Source organism: Electrona antarctica, assembly GCF_951216825.1.
Source record: "Electrona antarctica genome assembly, contig: scaffold_278, whole genome shotgun sequence".
Classification (NCBI taxonomy): Eukaryota; Metazoa; Chordata; class Actinopteri; order Myctophiformes; family Myctophidae; genus Electrona; species Electrona antarctica.
Window position 1 is genome coordinate 61,358 of NW_027637941.1, and position 24,912 is coordinate 86,269.

The 24,912-nt window shown below is 41.7% G+C and overlaps 1 long non-coding RNA gene across 1 annotated transcript; it reads right to left on the minus strand.

Moving 5' to 3' along the window:
• Nucleotides 1-8,236: 8,236 nt before the first annotated feature.
• LOC306918535 lies at nt 8,237-9,875 on the minus strand. The gene is made up of 3 exons (XR_013789349.1): nt 9,817-9,875; nt 9,476-9,595; nt 8,237-8,349 (listed from the first exon to the last, which is right to left on the minus strand). It is a non-coding gene; the product is annotated as an uncharacterized lncRNA (long non-coding RNA).
• Nucleotides 9,876-24,912: the final 15,037 nt, after the last annotated feature.

The window sequence follows — 24,912 nt, forward strand, 5'->3', positions numbered from 1 at the left end:
GGGGACTGCAATGAGTTTGAGAGTGGAGGATCTGAGTGTCCTGGTGGTAGGGGGAGCAGTTATTAGTTCAGAAATATAGGAAGGGCTAGGCCGTTTAGGGATTTAAATACAGGACCCTCTGTAGGCGGGAGATGGTGGAGTGGACTTTAGAAGACAGTGGTGGTGTTTCTCTACAGGACTGGTCAAGGCCTAACAACAGATTAGTATATTGTCAAAGTCTCATAGCCAATATTGTGCTCTATTGTTCTCATTTAATCGCTTATCTATATTTACAGTGAAATCCCATTGTGTAATGTGTAGGCCTGTGTGCAGAAACATGTGTCCATAGTGTAATACGGCATTATTAATTCATGACCAGGATAAGTCTGGATAAATCAGGATAAGTCATTATCCTTATAATAATCATATCCTATATCCATCATTGCATTGTTATTAACAACAGAGACACAATAACAGCAACAACTGTATTGTCTAAACCTGGGAAACTGGGACTGGGACACTGGGACAACTTTAAGTCTTTAAGTCATTGTTCAGGTTGTGTTGCTCTGAGGGAATGAGGAGCACTCAGGTGTGTGGAATTAGTTTCAATAGGGTTGTGATGACTGCACTTTTATTCAATGTTAATAATACATACCATGTCAATTAAAAGCACTAGGCTACTATACAGACCACTGCCTGTCTCGTTATTTTCACCCAACTATCTGTGTGTGTGTGGGGGTGGGTTCTCTAAGAAGTGTGACTTGATGGCCCATTTCAACGTAGTAGGCCTATTCAACTCCAAGGGGTGCTCCAAGGGGTGCTCCAAGAGGGGCGTTGATGTCTGTTGTAGGTGGCAGTCTTGGAATGGAATGCATTGTTTTGACCCACCCGACACCCCCTCAACTCCTGTGTGTGTGTGTGTGTGTGTGGGGGGGGGGGGGGGGGGGGGGGGGTGCTATAAGAAGTGTGACTTGATGGCCCATTTCAACGTAGTAGGCCTATTCAACTTGTAGACTCAGTGACACATTATGAGTGATGATGAAAAACAGATGAATTAAAGGTAGTTCATGAACAGGTCATATTACAGACAGTGGGTATTAATCTGTCACACATGCGTCATGTTCCATTGTATGAATAACCCAAATTAATGTATTAATAAAAATAGTTCATGAACAGGTCATATCATTTAGACCAGTGGTTCTCAGGCCAAGACCCCCCCAAATAATCATTTTGGACTGGTTCCGCGGATACATGTTGTGATAACAGCTGATGTACAAGCTCGTTGTGAGCATGTATCAGCTATGTTCACAATGGTTGCCTCTTTCTAATATTATTTGCCAATTTCGGCAATATTTGACTGGTTTTATAATAGCCACCTAGCAGTGAAGGTATTTTCTATTATATTTAATTTATATATTTTGTTTAAGCCTTAAACAAAAATGTAATATAGGCCTAATAGGAAAACAACTTTAAGGTATTACTTTTTTTTACTTTACCATCACCTGGGGGGGAGGGGCAGATTTCACCTAAGAAACAATGCTTTACCATTAAAAAATGTATCTACATTACCACGAGTAATTCAATAAACAACAACATATCAAATAGCTGAATAAATAAAATAGGTGACACAGTGACAGATTTGGATTACATTTGTAGGATTAGAGCCTAGTATCACACACAGGTCTGCATAATAGTGCGTTCACACGGGCAGATGCAAAGATACAGTCTACCATTCATTGTCAATGGAAGCCAGCATGAAGATACAAAGATGCATCTGACGTTTGTGGCTGCTGCAAAAGCTACAAATTGAAGCTGAGCTGGGATCAACTTCCAGATGCAAAGCTACAAAGCTACGACTGTAGCTGCAATGACACACGTCACTACGGACGCACGCTTGATGATGTCAATGACCGTGTGAGCAACATATTTTACAAAGCAACAACACATACAATTATGAATTGATCTTTGCATCTTCGCATCTTTTGCATCTGCCAGTGTGAACGCAGCATTATAGATCTATCCTGCTGACGTGCTTTCAGAGCCCCTTGAAGCATGGCAGTTTCCCAGCTTTGTGGAGGTAGAGCAATGGATGAATAAACGCTGAAATCATGGATACTGCATATACGATGGTTTCACAAACTGTGTTGGAATAATTCAGTAGTGTAAACAGAATAGGGGGAATATAGCTCATTATAGTCAGTGACATTACCACCAAGCTGATCAGAATGATTCTAAAAGCTCTTCTCTTCAGGCCGTTTCCCTCCCCACTGTCCCTCTGTCCTTCTCCTGGTCCAGGCTGTTTCAGAGCCCTGAGGACCGAGAGGCAGCAGAAACACACCACAGAAATGCACACCACCCAAAAGACCAGCAGGAAGTAGTAAGGATACAAAGTATCGGATAGAACAATTAACAAGCTGACTGCAAGCCCCGTCAGCCAGACAGGGCAGCAACAGGCCACCCTGTAGCGAAGAGCTTTGTACCTGAGAAACACCACAGGGTGAACCACCGCTATGTAACGCTCCACACAGATACAACACTGGAACGATGGGATGGAGAATAAGAAAAACAAAGGAAAAATAAAGTTGAACAAAATTAACAAAATTAAGTTGTATGTGAAGAGCCATGCAGAGTAAAAGACATCAGCCAAGGTAGAGAGGATCACAGATACGATCAGGTTGAGATAGAAGAACTCGGAGGCGATCGTCCCACCAGCTCCACTCAGTATCAGCCACAGAACGTAGCTGTTGATGGGCAGACCCAGGGTGAGCTTGATGGAGCTGAAGGTAATCGGTAGGCCAGATCTGAGAATGTGAAGGAGGAGGAGGAGTTGGTGCCATTCGCCAGTGTGTCGTTCATCTTCAGGCTCTGTGTGTGTCCTGTAACCGGTACAGAAGATGGATTTGAGCACAGTTGATATTACAATGACACAAGTAGTGATGGGAGATTAATCGGCAAACACATCAGTATCGGCCGATTTGAGTTGTTTTTAGATTAATCGGCATCGGTTTGATTAATCAATCAGACTTAATCGGTCCGATGAATCGGTCTGTCTTTAGTCTTTACAGATAAAGAAGCCCAAAGTAACAGCTTGAACAGATCTACAAGCTCACAATATTAAATATAAAGGTATTAAAGTTAAATCTGACTTGCCTAAGCCTGCAGTGCAGACACCCTGTCACATGTATTTTTCAGAATGGACAAAATTATTATATCTTTTTTTAATACAGAATGAGATCATATCGACATCAGTAATATCGGTTATCGGCCATAACAGCAATTAATTATATCGGATATCGATATCGGCCAAAATGTCTCCGGCACATTCCTAGACACAAGTTAACATTTTTAACAACTATTCTCAATGTTCTTCTGAAAACAACAACTATTCTAATGAACAATGAAAACAAGGTTAAAGGGATCTCACCTTTTGATGCCAGCAGAGTGTCTCAGATCTCTGCGTTGGTGTTTTGGTGAAGTCTCTTCGTCCGACAGTCACTTTCTTCCTGATGAGAGCAGATCCTCCAAATGATGAACTCTGTGCTTTGCCTTCTCTAACTATACCTTTCCCTGCTCCTCCTTCCACTAATATTTGTTTGCACACCTGCGCTTCAAAGCATTTTCATATTGTTTTTGAATCCATGGAAATGTATAGTCACTATGCAAACTTCACCTTTAGATCATTTATCAACTCATGACACATTAAGCTGGCACACAAGGTGGCCCCTGGTTTAACTATGATACGATAGATAGATAGATAGATAGATAGATAGATAGATAGATAGATAGATAGATAGATAGATAGATAGATAGATAGATAGATAGATATGTGGAATTCATGAATTATGCTGTATTACCGGTCTTGTGTGTGTGTGTGTGTGTGCGTGCGTGCGTGCGTGCGTGCGTGCGTGCGTGCGTGTGCGTTTGGTGGGGGTGGGGGTTCTGTACACGATGTGGTTTTATAATAATGAAATCCCAACATGGGTTCCGTTACAGCAAAGCCCCCTGCATGCATTTCTATCTCTGGGACCCCCAATTTGTATTGTAAAATCTATGTTAACACCCTGAGCGGCATAAACGGAGGTCTCCGTCCTATCAAATACGCTCAGCGCTCAGGACGGAACATTAATGATATATCATAACCGAGCGCATCACTCCACAGGCTGGGAGCACCTGTTGGGCAACATTTGATGTAATTTACGGTTGGGACGTCATCCAAAGTGATCCCCCCCATTGTAGTGGATGAGATCGATAATCTTAAAACGTGAATAACTATTGATCTAAATCAATCCGTCCAATTCTAACCAAAGATTATGTTTTTGACGGCCCATCGCGGTCCCGTCGCTATAGTCGTGTTAGAATGAATCATAGCTCCCGTTGTTGTCGATCGCCTCGGAAGTGTTTTGGCTACATCTAGCTATACTTCAGCTATATTCAAGATGGCGCCTGGAATGCGCTCCGTAGCTGCAAATCGCTGGGCACCCTGATTTAATTCAATTTGGGGTTCCTTGACATGAAAACGTTTGGGAACCAGTGGCATAGGGCAACCCGCCGAGGAGAGGCAAAAAAATGCGCCAAACCGATACTCATAATAATAATTTTCTCCGCGGCTCCGCAGCTTAATTGTGAATGGTAAATGGTGCATTTACGTACATAGCGCCTTTATCCAAGGCGCTTTACAGAGATTACGCATTACATTCACCCATTCACGCACACAGAGAGAGAGAGAGAGAGAGAGAGAGAGAGAGAGAGAGAGCAGAGTAGAGATGGGGAAGCGTAGAGCATCCTGTCCAGACAGTGTGGTGGATGGAATGGAAGGGGTGTGAATGGCCTCAGGGTGCATCCATCCGCATCCATCCATCCATCCATCCATCCATCCATCCATCCACCCCTCCCTACTAGTCTCAAATTCTCTCTCTCTCTCTGCACTCCATTATCTCCCATCGTCGGGTTAAAAGAGAGTACCTGGGCTATGCCAAACATCAGGGACGTGCACACATAGACATCAAAGGGGGGCTTCAGCCCCATGCCCTTTTACCCGTCTGTAAAACAAGTGCCCTTTCCAGACCATGATTTACTAGGGCAAAATAAACGCAAATGCCACACTCCTTTCCATGCCATGCCGGAAGGCAGCATTCAGGAGAATTGCTTTTTTTCCGAAGTCTCCTGAACTTCGACGCAGCATTTTGCGTTGAACAAATTTGTTTAGAAATCCATGTCGTTACACACCGCATCTCCACTAGCTAGAGTGCTGGCTAGCTAAATAGCCAGCACTAAGATCAGCTAAATAGCTGATCTCGTAGATCAGCTATTTTTGCTATTTTTGTCCAAAAGTGCCCAGGATTTCAGCCCCTGCCTCTTTAACACTCTCTGCACATCCCTGGCGAGCCTTTCCTGCTTCCTGCTGGCTCTACGGAGCCGGGGGGGGGGGGGGGGGGGTGGTGGGGGGGCAGAACCATGCAGGTATGTAACGTATGGGGGTCCGGTCATTCAACCCTATCGCCCAAGTCAAACGTTACTACATTACGTTTCTGACAAATGAGAAAACGTACCAAACGAACGTAATTCACAGTGAAAACGTTCGGTCTTAACGTTTGCTTATCTGCATTCATTTTAATGATAGCCAGAAAACGTTTGCATACAACGTTTTGTTTTGTTTATTTTGCTGTCCCTCCAGCACTTTCGATCAAAATGAATAATAATAATAATAGTAATTATCAATAAGGAATAGTGCTTACAGCATTTCAAATGTAATAATAATAATAATAATTAGCAATAATTAATTGTTTTATGCGTATTGCGGCCGTTTTTGATCATGTTTCAGCGTCAGTGTAAGAGGAGATCCCCTTCCTGATTTCCAGAAAAGGGGCGGGATTTGATGACGCACGTAACGTGACAGATGAAGTGAAGGGAATTTCCTTTTACTGTGTAATATTTTTATTTCCCCCCTCTGATGTATAACTGACGTTTTGTTTTGTTTATTTACTGTATAATAATACTAATAGCAATATGCCTAATGAATTGTGCTTACAGCATTTAAAATGTATTAATAATAATAATAATAATAATAATAATAATAATAATAATAATAATTAGCAATAAGGAATGATTTGGTGATGCAAAACATATTTGGAGATGAAACAGGGAAATCCATTTAGAACTCTATGAAGCGTAAATCATTCATTCATCCCCCCCCCCCCCCCCCCCCACACACACCTTTATGTAATATGTTTTTATTCCACCTCTGATTTCTGACTGTTGTTATTTGTTCTGTTTGATATGTTATTTGTATGTCTTTAAATGTTACATATTAAACGTTAAATGGTTTGATGAATTGAAAATGGAAATAAATAAATAAATCAGCATTGTTATATTATTTCGTCTGTTTATGAATTGATTGCAATAGCCTGCACATTGAGTTTTACTTTTTTCTTCCAAATTTAGCAGATCAGTATCATTACATTGTCACTTGTCAGTTACAGCTAAACTATTTACTCTCGTTGAATATATTTAATGACTTGTTGAAATGTGTTAAGCTTTCGTTGGGAGTATTAATACTATTAATTAATAGCTATAATCAGTTGTTCCCAAACCCTTTGTCAAGGACCCCCAAATTGACCAAATTAGACCGCGGACCCCCATTTGAAAAGATATGCCAGGGACCCCCATAAGAGAAGCTTTTACAGCTCTAGCAAACCCTGTTTAATTTCAAGGACCCCCAGTTTGACACAGACCCCAATTTAATGACATTTCCATCTCTGGGACCCCCAATTTATATTGTAAAATCTATGTTAATTTAACTCTCAGAGTTACAGACTCATAAGGTTTGGTTCCAAACTATCATTTAGCTTTAACTTAGATTTTGGGAACCACTGATTTATATCATTCCATTTGAGACATGCACAATCAAGACAACTAAATCTGTTTTATGACCCATGGACTGGATAACAACCTTAGAGCAGGCCTACTCTAAGATAACTAAACGTCTGCTTGCTATTCTTGTCCCCCCCCCCCCCCCCACCACAGTGAATCTCTTCGTAATCTCCTAATATGAAGTTTCATGAAGCGTTCTTAGGTCTGCTAGTTCGGTCAATGGGGCCAGCACGTCAAAACAGCGCCACTCATAGTGTCTGGGAGGTAATGACAGCTAAAATGTAGTGGCTATATATTAATATGAAAGGATTTTCTGCCATCTCGTCTTGCCCATTCTTTCAGGTCCGATCTCATTGACCTTGGCCAATTTTATAATATAGGTAGTAGTGATGTAATTTTACATCAACCATCCTCAATGTAATTAATTAGACACAACACCTATACAAAAAATATATATGGGCTCACAAAAAATAATTCATTGTTATTTTAGAAATGTATTGGCCAAAAACAATCTTTCCCCCCACTTTAACATAACCCCCACCCCCCCAACAACACAACTAAAAACACTACTTTTAACTGTAGACATTTTAATTGACTTTTCACCACAAACGGTAATAAAACAGAGAACAGACAGCAGAAACATTTTGTACAAATTAAACAATTCACAGGACAAATTAAAACAATACAAATTAAACATTTGTACAAAACCGTACAAATTAAACATTTGTACAAAACCATACAAATTAAAACAATTGAACTATTGAAAATCATTTTAAAATAGTTCAACTAGCCGATCTACATCTACACGTTGTGAGCTTGTAGATCAGCTATTTGAACTATTTTAAAAGGTTTTTTAAAATAGTAAAAAATTGCAAATAAGTTTAGGGATAAGGGTTAAGGGGTGACACAAGATATAGCCCAAAGTCTCTTACCCTTTATCCCTAAACTCATTAGCCATTTTTTACTATTTTGAAAAACATTTTAAAATATTTCAAATAGCCGATCTACAAGATCACAACGTGTCGATGTAGATTGGCTAGTTGAACTATTTTGTTTTTCAAGATAGTAAAATGTGATAACAGGGTTTGTCTGAAGGGACATTTTCATGTCAAGGACCCCAAAAATGATATGTAATTGGCCGCCAACCCCCATCTGAAAAAGTTGTTCCAGGGACCCCCCAAAGGCAAAGATTTGTTAAAAACGTTAATGAAAAGAATATACATTCAAAGATTTGAGACACATTCTCACGATTTTTCAAAAATAGCAGATCTACAAGCTCGTAGTGCAGCACTCTGTGCCGTGCTACGAGCTTGTAGATCGGCTATTTTTCAATAGCTAAAGTAGAACATAATGCTTAAAACACCAAAAGGGGTTCCCGTCCTTGGGTTGACACAGAAGAGTGAGACACAATACACGAAGAGCTGCCAGCCAGGAAAGTAGTGCTGTGGGAACGATGTGATGTGGGATGACTGGAAGCAATGATGGAGGGCTGAGGACGACCTAGAGAGAAACACAGACGTAAACGGTGTTAAATAGCAGATTTATGAAAAATAAAAAAGTTTAGTTAGGTGGTTTCCTCTAGATAGCAATGATACAAACATCCCATGAGTGATGCAGCTAACCGTTGTGACCTTGTAGATCGGCTAATGTATTTTCACAATATTTATCTGTGGAACCAAGTGAAACTACATGTATTGTCAATTCAAGTCATGTCTCAACCGCTACAATTCCAAGTGGTTGTCAGGGTGGGGGGTCCCTAGTTCAAATATTATTTTGGAGGGTCATGGCTTCTTAAAATTCTTTGGTTCCCATGGAGGCCAGGTATAGTTGCTGTTGATGAAGAAAATGAACACTAAAAATAGTTTCTATCATGAAACGCCAGACAATTAGATCTACTATTTTATCTATAAATGTACCAAGTCTCGGTACGTACGTGTGTAATCCACGTAACTCGACAACCAGTCGCCCCACCAACTTCAAATTCGACACACGCGTTCCACACCCCCACAGGGAGTGCAGTGCCCGGTGTCGGGCACTGTTTCTCTGTCAGTTTTCTCTGCTGTTTTCTACCAGGGAGGGGAGGGTTGGAGGGGGTCTCTGATCGGTGAACCAATACTTCTCCAGCACTTGTAACTTAGAAAGCACGCTGGCTGGGCCAGGCTAGTTCCTTACAGGAGCACGGCTCACAAAATGTAAAAATGTAGCTTATTAGTAATCAATCAAAACAAAAATCACACCTGTGTGAAGTGAGGTGCGCTCTTATCTTACAACATAATATTTGTTTAAGCAACGGGTGCTAATGTTTGTTTTAGTCCTCAAAACAAACATTTCTCTTTGTTGTCTATGGTGTTTTCTTAAACAAGCATTGTTGAAAAACAAACATTAAGCTGTATATAGGAGAGGCTAGCGCCCCTCAAAGATTATTGCACTTGTGTGAAGTGAGGGGCGCTCTTATCGTACATCACTGTCCGTGCCCAGCCAATCAATCATCACATTCGGTGGTACAAACACACAGACACACAAAGCTGGGCAGTGGGCATATGCGGGGCTAGCGCCCCTCAAAAATGAAAGAATAATAGACCAAAATGTATTGGAGAAAAAAAAAGGATTGGGCTACTTTATTTACCTTAGTTTTGAGCATCCCATCGTTTTCCCTTTCGGCACAGTCGGACAACAATTCTCTCTTTGTCGGCCATGGCTTGTGACTCTGCATCCGTAATTACAGAGAGATCCAGAATCACGTCATCTGCAAGGTTATTAGTTAAAATAATCTGTGATTAATCAAATTCACTTACATAAACAAACATGTTCTTAAACACAATATATTATTTATTTTGTATTTACATTTTTGAAAAGATCCAAAAAGTGCCCCAAAAAAGGGTTGCACACACAGTCTTCACTTACATCCCCAAATTTGTAATATAGGCTGAAACGTAAAGTTCCATTACGTATAGTTCCATTACACACCTGTTCCTGTGGCTCCCTGTGGTCCAGGTTCTCCCATGGAGGTCGAGGGTGGAAGTTCCTATAAGGCAGTGGTGGAAGAAGTACTCATTTTACTCAAGTAAAAGTATAATTCTAAGTACTCATTACACAAAAGGGCCCATTTAACTTTTTCCAGTTTTTAGATTTGAATTTAACAAAGAATAAAATGGGGCCAAACAAGGTCCCTTCTCTTAACAATTGACTTCTGCAGTGCAATGTCCATCTGTGTTTCTGCCAATAATGATTGATTGGACTTCCATTGAGTGTAACTTAATCAAAGTATGGACTTTTGAATAATTGTATTCCTATGCTCTTATAATACAATAGAGAAAAGGCTATCATGAATTCACAGAGATAGTCCTACTTATTTACCATCTCCACCGCACGTCTTTTAGTGGCGGACCTCTTCTTCCCCCTTTTCCCTTTACCAGGGATCTCTGAAAAACAGATTTAAAAGAGAGAAAGACAGACGGATTGAACTTGATTGGCATGTACAAATGAGGGTTGAGTCACAAGGTAGCTCTCCACCGCTCCACTGCAGTTGGCCGAGTAGGAAGTCTCCTACCGTCTTCCGACAACTTATACGGTGGATTTTTGAGGGGGGCTCTGATCATACACTTTTGCCCTCACTTTTATATTCAATATGTACTTTGCTCAGCCTATCAAAACATAGGCCTCCCAGTTCTCTGCTGCAGAGTTCTCTGCTGGAGGATGGGAGGCTACCACAGAGGTTGACAGAGGAACCTCCTGGAAGACAGTGGAGGAGAAGTATACCCAGTGGTTTTAATGAAGTGGAAGTAGCAATTTCACGTTATGTACTCATGAAGAATGTCCTTTACCACAAGATTTACACAATATTTGCAACCCGTTGTGAACTTTTAGAGATGATTGTTTGAATAACCAAAGTATAAAAAAGGCTAATAAGGTTAAACATTTGGAGTAAAATGTACAATATTTGCCTTTGAGATGTAGTGGATTAGAAGTTTTGAAAAATGGGAATGTTCAAAATTGTTACAGTACTTAAATGCACTTTGAAGGACTAACTAGGTGCTCAATGGAGATAAAGATGAGTTAAAAACATTGGTGCTGCTAAAATCAACGGGAATAATAACATGAAAAAGATGAGTGATCCGAGCACTCAAAAATAAATACTTCAAACATCACTCAGAATTGCCCTGACGAAGACCAGCATGATTTTACATTTTATTTTCGAGTGCTCTTTCACTTAAATGCACTTAATTACCTTCCTGCACTGCTTGGAAGCTGAGGTGGCCATCACATCCGTGGAGGTGGAGGGACAGGGACGTACATCCTTGGAGGCTGAGCTGCTGCTATTGACATACACTGAGACAAGCCATATGTATTAATAGCTTTGCTGCTTTTTTTTGTTTTGTTTGGGTTGCACCAAACATTGACAGCCCATTCATGAATTAGAAAAGTCCTATTGATTGTTATAAACAACAATAAGCCCATTCTGTCAACCAGTATGGACAGATTGGGTTATCTTCCGACTCTGGCAAGACTTTAGAGCAGTCAATGCATCTTCTTACAACGTAGATAAGTTGCTTGCAGCTACGTAAAAAGCCAATAAATTACAAAATATCAAGACATTCAGTACATCTTCACTCATAAACCAACTAAATGGAAAAAGCGACACTCAAAATAAGAGTTCAGAGCGGACTAAAAAGTATTTTTTTAATTCAGTCCAATCAGTACATCTGTAATAAAGGTCTAAACTAAAGGTCACAATGTGTTGCAACATGACACATTGTGAGCTTGTAGATCTGCTATTTTCAGTGCATGTTCCCCCAGAATAGGAATGTTAGTGGTAAAAAAGTTAATGGTTCCCATCAATGATTTGACTGCCCACCCTATAGTAACTCTGAGGACCCTATAGTAACACTGATATCCATGTTTAAACCTTTGTAAAACATTTATACATAGGCATTTTGATAATATAGAAGACTATTACTTACATTTTACTAAGGTCTCATATGTGGTCTTTAAGGTCTTCTCCAGTTTCTCACTGAGGTGAAATTCCTGCGGGTATTTAATGTCGCAGACAATCTTGCCCTTGAACTCCCTCGCCAAGAGGAGGACTGGAAAGGTGTAGTCCAAGTAAGAAAGTTCATCCAACTGCCAAAAGAAAAGTATACCGTTATTCAGCTGTCTTACACACAGAGTGAGGACCACTTAATTCACCCTTTGTCAAGTCCCGCCCGTGGTTGTGCCCCTCTTCACACCCATTGTTTGCCGTATTTGTTTTTAAGTTTCTTCGTATTGATATTCTGTGTATTCAATTCTTATTTTAAACTTAAGTAAAAAGGAACACAGATGCCTGGGCATATCATGTTCATTTCTAGTTTTTTCCAAAATTGATGTTTTAGCAAATTCAACATAAACAAGGTGGAAACAGTGCTGAACAAAGCAGAAAGAGCCTGCTGGTTAGTCAGTCGGGGATCAACCAGGAGGCTGACAAATGGTGAATTGATTTAGGGAGAACACAACAACATAACAGCTTGACTTTAAAAGAAATAGTGCGTTACCCATTACACCTATAACGGTTCCACTCTGGTCCCACCAAGTCCAGAAGATGCCATTGTGCATAAACCGCAAAGTTTATGCAAATGTTATCTTCTGCATCTAATTTGTGACACTCCCTCCATTGACAGCTTGTTCAGAAAACAGAAAAGTCCTGTAGGATTGTATAAATGTGGGATAGAAATAATCAATACACCTGTAAGGACAGCTTGGGTAACCCTTTGTCAAGACTTTGTTCATGTTATGAGCGACTTACTGTCAATAAACTGTGCAGTCCGTTAGGAAGCACTCGTTTTAAATGACTCCATGTCCTGTGCCATTTAACTGAGGTGGTGTACGCAGGACGTTGAGTGAATTATAACAAACACTTCCAAACTTGAACACAAGTTGCTCATAACATGATCTACATCAGACAAAGTCTCGACACAGACAAAGAGGATCACCCAAGCCATCTGTACAGCTGCAATGTTGATGATTTTATACTCTTAAAATGGGACTTCTTTTTCAAGAATAGACTGTCAATGAACTTAAGGGTATTGCAACTACTGCATATAGCAGATCTAAGTTGCTTGCGTTTGGCCCGAGGCCGTGCCAAACTAAATGGAATTAAGTGAACCTTGATGCACCTGACTGCAAGCCGTGTTTGCTGGTTACTTCATACTATTCAAAGTATTAGGTCTAATCAGATCAAGATGTAGATGTTTTAAATAATTGACTGCACAGTAAGTGTAACTGATGATTCAGCAGCTGTAAAGAAACCAATAACAATCAATGAACATATACATATCGGTAAAGTTATTTCCTTTAGTACGACTGTGGAAACTGACTGAAAAGGACTTGCTGCATGAAGACTCCTTAGACAGACTTGAGAAAACAATTAGTTATTTTTTGATGCTCATAAAAGTGCTTTGTGCTCAAAAAGTGAGGTTAAAACGTTTTGGCACAGGGACCTTCGTCAGTGCTATACAGGTGGATCACAGACAGGGTGCTCTTTTAGGGCTCAACTCAGGTGTTCAGGAGGAGGCGTGGACATCATTACAGAAAAATAAATCTAATGTTACACTTACAGAGCGTTGCATTTGGAATAATGAAGTACTATATTATTAGTACTATATTATTAGTATTTCAACATGTTAGTGTTACTATAGGTAGCACTGGACGGAGGTCTTCATTCAGCCACCCTGGTTAACAAACTGTAAATAAAAAATCCATCTAGATTCAGTTTGAATGAGTCTATCACCAAATCTTCTGGATTTCTTAACTTGTTCTATCATAATATAAATCATAAATGATAGATCTGCTATGGAGTGACCAGCTTCCATAAAGTGTCTAGCAATTGGAGATTTGATGTCCATTGTCCTTACGTCTAAACAAGTTTTATATGAGCATCAAAAAATACATTTTATTTTTTAAGTATGTCTAATGAGTCTTCCTTAAATGTTCATGCAGTGAGTCTTAGTTTTCCTTTACATTTTTGAGACACCTGCAATACAACACTGTGAAGTCAAACAAGCTTGAAGCTTCTACCCACACCACAGCAAAAATTAAAATGTAATGCCCATGCTAAGCTTCTTATCCTATTCATGTGTGACTGTTTCACCCACAATTTTACACCTGTAAATGATGATGTGATGTCACAAAGTTGATTCTGACTGACTTCAAACCCAAACTCCACCCACATATAATTCTGTAGGATGGAAGATGTGAAACAAGTGCCATCCATCCATCTACAAGAGTGTGTGTGTGTGTGTGTGTGTGTGTGTGTGTGTGTGTGTGCCTCGCAGTCCTCTGAATATATCAAGACAATCAATTTACTTCAAACTTGGCATGTGAACATAATGACTTTCTGCCATTAACGAGCCCCCTGAAATGCAAAACTGTCCCAAATAACGAGTTCCTTTGAGTGTAACGGCCGGGCTCCACCGGGCGCGTCAGCGTCGCGTCTCCGTCACCGTCAGGGAATGTTCCCTTTTTAATCAATGAAGGGTGGCTCCACTGCCCGCGTTGACGGAGACGCGATGCGTGCATTAAAATTGAACCGGTGCGTTTTTTGACGCGACGCAGACGCAACGCAACGCGTCCGGTGGAGCCCTGGCGTAATAGAGCTCAAGGAACGTCATGGTTCCCACTTAATTTATCCTAGTTGTATGAACATTGGAATGCTTTGTTAATTCTATGCACTCTACACTTAGCCTAATAAAATAAAACAGTTAAAAAAATAATAAAAAAAAAATAGTGAATCAATTGCCATTGATTCTGTACAGTACAGTACTTACTTTCTTCGTGATGTCATCAACCACCTTATGGCAATTCCCATGCCTTTTCTTGCGTGCACAATAGGCCTCCTTTTCAGCATGTAGCTTAGCACGGGCGTCTTTGAGACGCTGCTTATGCGGCTGTTCGGCAGCACATTTCGGGCACTTTTTGCAGGCAATGCCGATGGTAGCAAGGCATTGCTTGCATGTTTTTGTGGTCTTCCCATGGCCAGCCATCCTAGTGTAGCAGAGAGAGAGAGAGAGAGAGAGAGAGAGAGAGAGAGAGAGAGAGACTGATTTAACTGACTGATGTGTGCAATGGACCCATGAGGGACGGGTTGATTTACAATCTCCTGAAGTAAATTAACAAGTTACAACACTGCAGATATTGCTATGAAAGTGTACTAATCCACAATTTATAAACGTTGTGTCCAGGGAGGGAACAAGAGGCTACGAATAGACCCTTACTATAAATCAGACAGTGTACAAATGGAACCAAATAAACCATATGGGTCTTCAACAGTGGGTCCTCCTACAGGGCCTGGGGGGCCGCCAAATCTTTGTGATGGGATTATGGTGGTACCAATTGCCAAAAGAAAGAAGCAGCTCTACAAGCTCACAACGCATTGCCAACGCATCATGCGCGAGCAGACCAAGTACAGAACAAAAAAGCTGTACTTGTTATGTATGGAATTACACATTAGCATGATTGCATCCAAAACTGATGGATGAAGCAAGTCTATGAAGCTATTAAAGAAATCTATGAAAAACTTTAATTTGCAACACAATTTTGTGCAAATGTTAGTGGGGATTTTTAGGAAATACTTGCCATTAATAGTGGTTGGAAATATATTAATTGATTCCCAGAGTCCCGTGGTGGGGGTATTGGTAAAGTAGTTCCGGTCATTTTGAGGGGGTCTGGGGGCCACCCATTAAAGGTGTAGGGAAACGGAAATGGTGGACATTTTATTTTGAAGTTTCAGCTTGAAACACTGGCTATGAAGTTTCTGAACCAATCAGAGCGTGCATCCCTCCAGGATATGGGGGTCTCAAAGTCTGACTTCCTGCACGTGAATTTAGTTTGTAAACAAATTTCTAACCTATATACATATTTTAGCGTGATGATTACGTTTAAAACAAGTAATACACTGTCTGGATGTCATCTTGAATGAGATTAAAAACAGAGTAGTTCTTTAATCAAAACCAGCTGTGGAGGATCGACAATATGAAGCATGGGAATCAAACTGGTGAGCTTCATTTTTATTGTCTTTTATTGATGTGTATCTCTACTGTGAAGTAGAGCAGCAGCACAAAACCATTGCTCCATGTTACAAAGGGGTCAAAGTTGAACAAAAGCTGCTCTATAAGCTATGGTAGAAATAGGTCAACAATACAAATTATGCTAGATTTGTGGATGAATTCATTTTTAATGCGTGGTCCCAGTGACCCCCACCTTATGACCGGAACTAATTCATATTTACCAAAACCAGACCAGGACTCAGGCAATCAATTAATACCTTTGCAACCACTATATTAATGGCAAGTATTTCCTACAGCTTTAAGTCCAAACATCTGAACTAATATGTTAAGGTGTCCTTGGCCTGAAAAACGTTGAAGACCCCTGAACTAGATCCTTAGGTTCTGATTGTTTACATGTATACACTGTGAAAGTTAAAATCACACTAAGGACTTTACAGTGTAGTAGAGAGAAAACATAGCCAATTTTATTTTTACATTGAGAGCAGAGCCCATGATGGAAACAAGATGGGTGGGCAGGACATCTGGGCACCTCCATGTGAAATAATGTTATACATTTATACTTATTTTATCCTTCGACTTCTTGTTTATGCCCCAATATGACTGTATTGGGCAGGCCTATACGGGTTTTGCAGCAATTGTAAACCTTGTCCAAATGTCTAATGCTTAAGCATGTTCTAATCAAGTATACTTAAAAACATTTCATTTTAGGAGCAGCTTGCTTGTATCCTATCCTAGACACTATAGCCTACTAGGCTGTGTCGAGGTCGATTCTATTGTGATGTTTTCATTTTGTCTTTGAATCTTTAGCTATTAGGGTTAGCCTTTGTAGCCTATTCCATAAATTATACGTTTCATATTTTGCAATGAAAAGGTAAAAGTAGTAACACTGCATGTGGTTTGGGGGGAAACGGAGGGCAAACTACATCTTTGCAAACTATTCCAACAAAAAACTGCATTCGCCTAGCCTACTTCTTTCCACGTCAGACGAAAATTGCATCTGTTGTAGACTATGCACTCATGCAGAAACTCAGAATAACACATCGCAAATGTAATTTAGACGTGGGCCTACTAATACTCACTTTTACACGTGTATCCAAACTCTTCTCTTCAGTTTGACTTGGGAGACTTGGCTTCAGTCAGTCAGTGCAGGGCTGCAGGCTTCTGTGCTGTTCAGACTTGGACTGTGGAGGTAGTTCGAAAATGGAAATGTTTCCCGCGGGTCGATTTGATCAAATAGGCTTCACAAATTACTAATTACTGGCAGCTGCCAATACAAGCGGACAGGCGCGTGGGGTGCGCATTTCCGAACGCACCCTTGATTATGATGGATGACATGTCCTTCAAAGTAAAGTTTTTTTCAAAATAAAGTCAATACACCATTTGGCCTTATCCCAGAGTGAATGTGATATGTGTCGTAAAGAATACATAATAATCCAGAACAAAATTAATTAATAGTATATGTGTGTAAATTAACATGGCTATATTTAATCTGATCGATTGAATACTTTATTAGCAGTATGCAAAAAGCACAGGAGAGTATACCACAGTTCAATACAAGGTCTACTCTGCTAAGAGGATTAAAATGCAACTTATGCAAGAAAGCACTAGATGATTTCCATTGGTGTCCTTTGTACATTGAAACATTAAATCAGTGATTCTCAGTCAGTGGTCCAGGGGCCACCAGTGGTCCTTGAGGGGGTTCCACGTGGTCCCCAGCTAAATGATAGAGTTGTTAACCAAATGGACCCTAGTTCGATCTTTAACCCTTGAGTGTAAAATGAAACCAAGTGGACCTTTACATGTCCATTACATTATACTCTCTAAATAGTTAAATTGTTGATAAACATTTGCATTACTTAATTTGCAAGTCTATTACAAGTCTATTACACAATTAGAGATTGAATGGAATTGTTATTTTGCCTGTTATTATCTTTCCTATGGTATCAAGTACCAACATCAATACAGCATGGAATAGTGGACAAAATCTTATCCAACGACAACAACATTTTGAAGGTTTGGGCCTGAGAGGCTAAATGTCATCAAATGGTGGCCCATTCGTGGCCCTCCATAAGTACTGGACCATATATGAAAAGGGTTGAAAACCACTGCATGACAGACACATATGTGCAGCAAATGAATACTATGCAAACCCAATGTTATGATTCATGCCATATACAGCTAATTAAGTCTGTGTACTGAACTTGAGATACAGTGTACTTAAGTTACAGTGCAGCTTGCATTCTGCTGGATAGCAAGATGTTTCTCTGTCTGCATTGTACTGTCTTGATATGTGAGGCTTCCTGTTACAGTAGATATGCTACCCATGTTGACCTGTCAAACTACTTGTCAAAGATGTCCACAATCACAACACCAGAGGCAGCTCCACTAATCACGTTTAACCCAGATTTTGCTCAGACAAAGGGTTCAATTTGTTTTCCAGCTATGTGACCAACGGCCTTATAGAGCTAACCCCTTCTCTTCTTTAAAACCGCTGTAAAAGAGCACTACTTTTATAGTAGGTGTTGTGATCTCTAAATGGACCCTCGCTCGGTCTGGCTCTGACAGGCTGGTAGTGTGTGCCGGCTGGGTGGTTTGTGTGATGATCCAGTTGAAGTACCTCTGTTGGTACGGAGACAGTGCTGGATAATAGAAACGAGACAGTAAGATATGAAGATGTGCGACATAGGAACGTATATGTGGCATGATGATGTGCAACAGTGCAAGGTTGACCTCACGTACAAGCCTAGCCTTACTGTCGGCATAGCAGGCAGATCTTATGGGTGCCACCTTGTAGACCAGGCCCATTTAAAGTTGCTGCAGTCTAGTCCTCTAGTAAGTCTACCTGTAGTTCACAATAGCCATGATATAGCCCATGATGGCTCAAACACCAAGAAACAAACATACCTAAATAAGCTTCAGCCCAACAGGCGTGCTTTTGTGACGTGTGGCCGATTAAGTCACAAGAAACTATTAATAAAGTGCACTGTTTTAAAGTGCGGGTGCATATTCACTGTGATACTCTATAAAAACTTTGTAGCCGAACTACGCCACCTTTGAGAGGTCTGGTCCTCTATTAAATAATACAAAATATAAAAAACAAGGCAACACAGGTTCGAGTTTAAAACCAGGTAAAAGAGCATAAAAATAGCTAAAAACACAGGGAAGGACTGAAACGGAAACCAGCTATAAGGAAGATAGAAAATTACAATATTTATTATAAAATTAGGCCTAATTACATGGGTACCTAAAACACCAATTAAAGACAAGACAAATGCTAAAAACTCTTAAAACAATCTAGTCCTTCAACATGTGCAACATTAGCTCAGAGGTAGGGATTGGTGCAGGGGAGGTTCTCTGGAAGAGTAGCCTGGAATATCCTGGTCCTCTTCACAAACAGCTCCTGCAATCACATACACAGGTAGGCCAGTACAACGGTTCCAACATCTCCTATTAAGCAAACGGCTCTGGTAGACAGGTATGTGAGCGAGTACTGCATCAGAAGGTTACTTACAGCGGCGGCCGGCATCAGAACCGGCCACCTACGCTGACACGTAAGCAGCACTCGCTCCCTCTCTCCAGCCTCGTCCGTCTGGGTCGTCTCTCTCGGTCCCCTCGATCCGTCACTCTTTCCGTCCCCTGCTGCATTCTGTGGGTCTCTCTCATGTTCTCCGGACAGCCCCCCCATGGGCAAGGCCAAGCCGGGCACACACCAGCCAGGGGCCGCGGTCGTGGCGCTTACAGTGTCGAAGGCATGGCTCTCATGGCACTTACAACCCATCTGTGGTCGACGAACATGGCTACCGCTGGCCCCCAGCTGGGGTGTCCTGGCCCTAGCCCATGGAGCTGCCCCCATTCCTCCTTCTCCCAACACAGCCTTCTCCTTCCTCTGTTTTCTCTCTGTTTCCAAACACTGTCTTCTCTTATATAGAGGCTCCTGGTTGACCACACCCAACCCAGGTGCAGGTCCTTAAAGCTGCAGGGCTTTAATTAGTCAGTGGGTTAGTGGCAGTCAGTGGAAACAAGGTTATATAATATCATGCAACTCAAAACACAAATACATAAGCAAAACAATAAAGTAAAATCACTCGACAATAATCTCACTCTACAGCAACTTAAAGAAAACATTTCAAACATGCAAAAGGATAACACAGCAAAAGCACAAATATCACAATAAACCAAACATCTACATTTCCACCGGCTCACATCCCCCCACACTGAATGGTTAGCAGTCCCTGCAACCTGGACTCCATTCTTCCCCACCTACTGTAGCTCACCTGCTAGCACCCACCACACAAGGGTACTAAACAAAATGGCCAGTTCGGACCCCAGCAACCCTTGCATTTGCTCTTTCCATTCTGAATATTTTACATCACCATCTGGTCCTTTAAAATGTAGGCAGCCAATGGGCACCCGGATACACAGGCATCATCATCAAGAAAACCCAAACAAAAAACAAATGAATATCTAACAAAGTTCAGTCCTTCCCGTTTCAAATGCTCTTAAATACCTGGTCCTGCCGCGCTACGTCAATTTGTGACGTGTGGCCGATTAAGTCACAAGAAACTATTAATAAAGTGCACTGTTTTAAAGTGCGGGTGCATATTCACTGTGATACTCTATAAAAACGTTGTAGCCGAACTACGCCACCTTTGAGAGGTCTGGTCCTCTATTAAATAATACAAAATATAAAAAACAAGGCAACACAGGTTCGAGTTTAAAACCAGGTAAAAGAGCATAAAAATAGCTAAAAACACAGGGAAGGACTGAAACGGAAACCAGCTATAAGGAAGATAGAAAATTACAATATTTATTATAAAATTAGGCCTAATTACATGGGTACCTAAAACACCAATTAAAGACAAGACAAATGCTAAAAACTCTTAAAACAATCTAGTCCTTCAACATGTGCAACATTAGCTCAGAGGTAGGGATTGGTGCAGGGGAGGTTCTCTGGAAGAGTAGCCTGGAATATCCTGGTCCTCTTCACAAACAGCTCCTGCAATCACATACACAGGTAGGCCAGTACAACGGTTCCAACATCTCCTATTAAGCAAACGGCTCTGGTAGACAGGTATGTGAGCGAGTACTGCATCAGAAGGTTACTTACAGCGGCGGCCGGCATCAGAACCGGCCACCTACGCTGACACGTAAGCAGCACTCGCTCCCTCTCTCCAGCCTCGTCCGTCTGGGTCGTCTCTCTCGGTCCCCTCGATCCGTCACTCTTTCCGTCCCCTGCTGCATTCTGTGGGTCTCTCTCATGTTCTCCGGACAGCCCCCCCATGGGCAAGGCCAAGCCGGGCACACACCAGCCAGGGGCCGCGGTCGTGGCGCTTACAGTGTCGAAGGCATGGCTCTCATGGCACTTACAACCCATCTGTGGTCGACGAACATGGCTACCGCTGGCCCCCAGCTGGGGTGTCCTGGCCCTAGCCCATGGAGCTGCCCCCATTCCTCCTTCTCCCAACACAGCCTTCTCCTTCCTCTGTTTTCTCTCTGTTTCCAAACACTGTCTTCTCTTATATAGAGGCTCCTGGTTGACCACACCCAACCCAGGTGCAGGTCCTTAAAGCTGCAGGGCTTTAATTAGTCAGTGGGTTAGTGGCAGTCAGTGGAAACAAGGTTATATAATATCATGCAACTCAAAACACAAATACATAAGCAAAACAATAAAGTAAAATCACTCGACAATAATCTCACTCTACAGCAACTTAAAGAAAACATTTCAAACATGCAAAAGGATAACACAGCAAAAGCACAAATATCACAATAAACCAAACATCTACATTTCCACCGGCTCACACTTTGACAGAAGCCATATGGAGTCAGTGGTGATGCTCATTGCTGTGCTGCTGATTATGCTACTGCTGCCTTTAGTTTATACTATTGTAATCAGTGTGACTGACACTGCCTGTGTTTCGTTAGCACCACCCCCTCAGCTCAGCATATTACGTAGCTAGTCAGGCATAGGGTGAAGCTGTGTATTGCCCAGGTTGCCCACTTCCGGCGTCGGTTCAAACGGTCTGGCGTCGCGTCAAGTTTGTGCTCACTTACAGCGTCGAGGTAAGCCGTAGTTTTAATTAATATAGTGCTGTCTAGTTTCTAGGTTGACTTATGTAAACAACCTCTTACTTACGTTTATCTCTTCTCTTGTTAGACGTTGGTGGAGCTCTGACTTAGAGCGGACAGCCGTCATTGTGTGCATGTTGGTATACAGGCTGCTAGAAACAAAGGTAGGCTACCTCGTACGGCGATAGCACAAACAACCCGTTGAATCTAAGAAATGGTGCCCCAGTTATTTATGTCAATGCTTATCTCGTTGGTAGACGCTGTGAACGAGAGCCCTGCTAGAGTGTGTGTGTGTGCGTGATACACACACAAGCTGGAACGAGAGCACTTTAGACCCAGGATAAATTGTGAGGCTAATTCCATGTTTGCTCTATTACAGGATCGTGTACTGTTGAACCGCTGTTCTTTTTTACCTTTTATTTTGGTTTTAAATTCTATGCTGCTACGTTTTTATTCTTTTATACTGTACCTGAAATAGCCCATGTGGCTTTAAACGAGTCCTTCATTGTCGTCTTTACCAAACTTGCTTTAATAGGCATCAAAGACAGACATATACTTGGTTAATGGTTATGCTGCAGACTGGCGCTTGATTACTGCCCCTTTTGCTGTGTTTATGGCTTTTAGCCTTTTGATATTGTTTTGCAGTGATCTTTGCTGTGTTTAAAGCGTTTAATGCCTATTACCTTTGGCTCTGAGTGGCTTCGATTTGCTCATTTGCAGTGTTACCTGTGTGTATGGAACTAATCAAATAAGACATCTCAGTACAGCTATTTACCCAAGTTATGATCTGACTAATTAAGCCTTTTGCAATCTATATTGGTGACATTTGGAAATGTGTTTTGATTAAATGCCAATACTGTGTACTTTTCTAAATAAAGTTCTATGTACATGAGCAACCGACCATCATTATTTACCATTGTTCACTCAACTGAACACTTACCTTTCGGGTCTCCCACCCTGTAATTGGGAGTGGCGTAGTAACTGTGATATTAGGAGTACTGTGTGACTCCATTTGGTTACAATTGGCGTAGCCGGCAGGACCTTTAAATGTTGGTCGGTTGTTGAATGGTACATGGTATTGGTTTAGTAGCAGCATAGTTGGGTTTTTATTTTTGGAGTTTTAAAGAACAGCGGTTGGCAGTTGAGGCTGCTCCCACGTGAAGTAATCCCCTGGTGGCTCTCCCTGGGACTGCAGTCGCTATGGAGGAGGAGCTCCGGAGACTACGGGAGGAGATGGCTCAGCTTCGAGCTGAAAATCAAAGACTCTCTGTGTCAGAACAACCATCTGACACTGTAAACAATGCACCTACACCCCCACCCCCACAGAGAAGAGAACAGACCGTTTACCTCCCTAGGGAGCGCAAATGCCCCAAATTCTCAGGGTCTTCACTTTCTGGGGCTTTAACTGTGGATGAGTGGGTGGAGGAGGTGGAGGGTTGTTTGAGGGCAAGGCACATGTCCACAATTGACAAAGCATTGTTTGTGTACGACCATTTGGAAGGTACTGCTCGTACTGAAATTAAATTTAGAGATCAAGGGGTAAGGGAGGATTCTGAGCAGATTATTACAATACTACAGGAGGTCTATGGGTGCTCAAAATCCTATGTATCTTTGCAACAAAAATTCTTTGAGAGAAAACAGAAAGAGGGAGAATCATTGCAGGATTTCTCCCACGCTCTTATGACTTTAATGGAAAAAGTGCAATTGTGTAACGCTATGTCCAATTCACAGATTTTGCTGCGAGACCAGTTCTGTGAAAATGTGAGAGACCATATGCTGCGCAGACAACTAAAGACATTGGTGAGGCAAAATGGAGAACTGTCTCTACTTGACATTCGCAAAGAGGCGATCCGATGGGTCGAGGAGGGTCAGCCTTCCAGAGAAAAGTATGTACGCCCCATTCCACAAACTTGTGAAGCTCAGGCCACTGCAACTAGTGAAGCAGTTGGAGTAGGTAAATCGGAATATGAAGAGTTGAAAAACATGTTTGTTAAGCAACAAGCTCAACTGGATTTGATCACACAGACTCTAAATTCTAATGGGGGTGCAGGTAGAGACAGATCGTTCTCCAGGGTTAATAGATACCAGCGTGCCCCTGATGGCCGACCCATATGTCTTAAGTGTGCGCAGCCAGGCCACATCGCTCGTTATTGTACCCAAGACACCACGCCCTCACAGGCTAGCACTACTGCTGCACAGATTACACCGGCGGGAAACTAGAACCTTCCAGTGTGCAGAGTCAAACGCTGGGAGGGGGGTTTTCCGACTCACATATTGAACACCAAGAGTTAATCCGCAAGTTAATTGGGCCTTGCTCGGTAGTGGTGGTGCCCATGGGCGGAGTGGAGGTTCCTTGTCTGTTGGACACTGGCTCCATGGTTACCACTATTACAGAAAGCTGTTTTCATGAACATTTTGCACACTTATCTAAACATGAACTGCGCGATTGTAAGTGGCTTGGTCTCAAGGCAGCTAATGGGTTGGACATACCGTATTTGGGCTATATTGAGCTTGATGTAAAAGTGCTTGGCACCTGTCTGCCTAGTATGGGTATATTAATTGTGAAAGACCCACCTGATGGTGTTCTAACCAGTCGAAAGAAAGCCACCCCTGGTATCCTTGGCATGAATATCATCATTGACTGTTACCGTGAACTATTTGCACAACATGGCACCAACTTATTCCAGAGCTCTGCTGTACAGTCTGCTGCGGTGGCGTGGAAGCTGGCCTTTCGCCACTGTGAGAAAATAGAGGCTATAGTAAGTTCATCTTCTGCCTTTAAAGTCAGGGTACAAGGCAAACGCCCCATATGTGTTACAGCTGGAACACTGTCAATGGTCCCTGTTACTTGTCCCCAGGTTCCACCTATGGCGTTTTTGCTCGAACCCCTTGGGCCATTGGATGTTGGTCTCCCCGAAGGCTTGCTTGTCTCTCCTGCCCTAGTCCATGCTGAGAA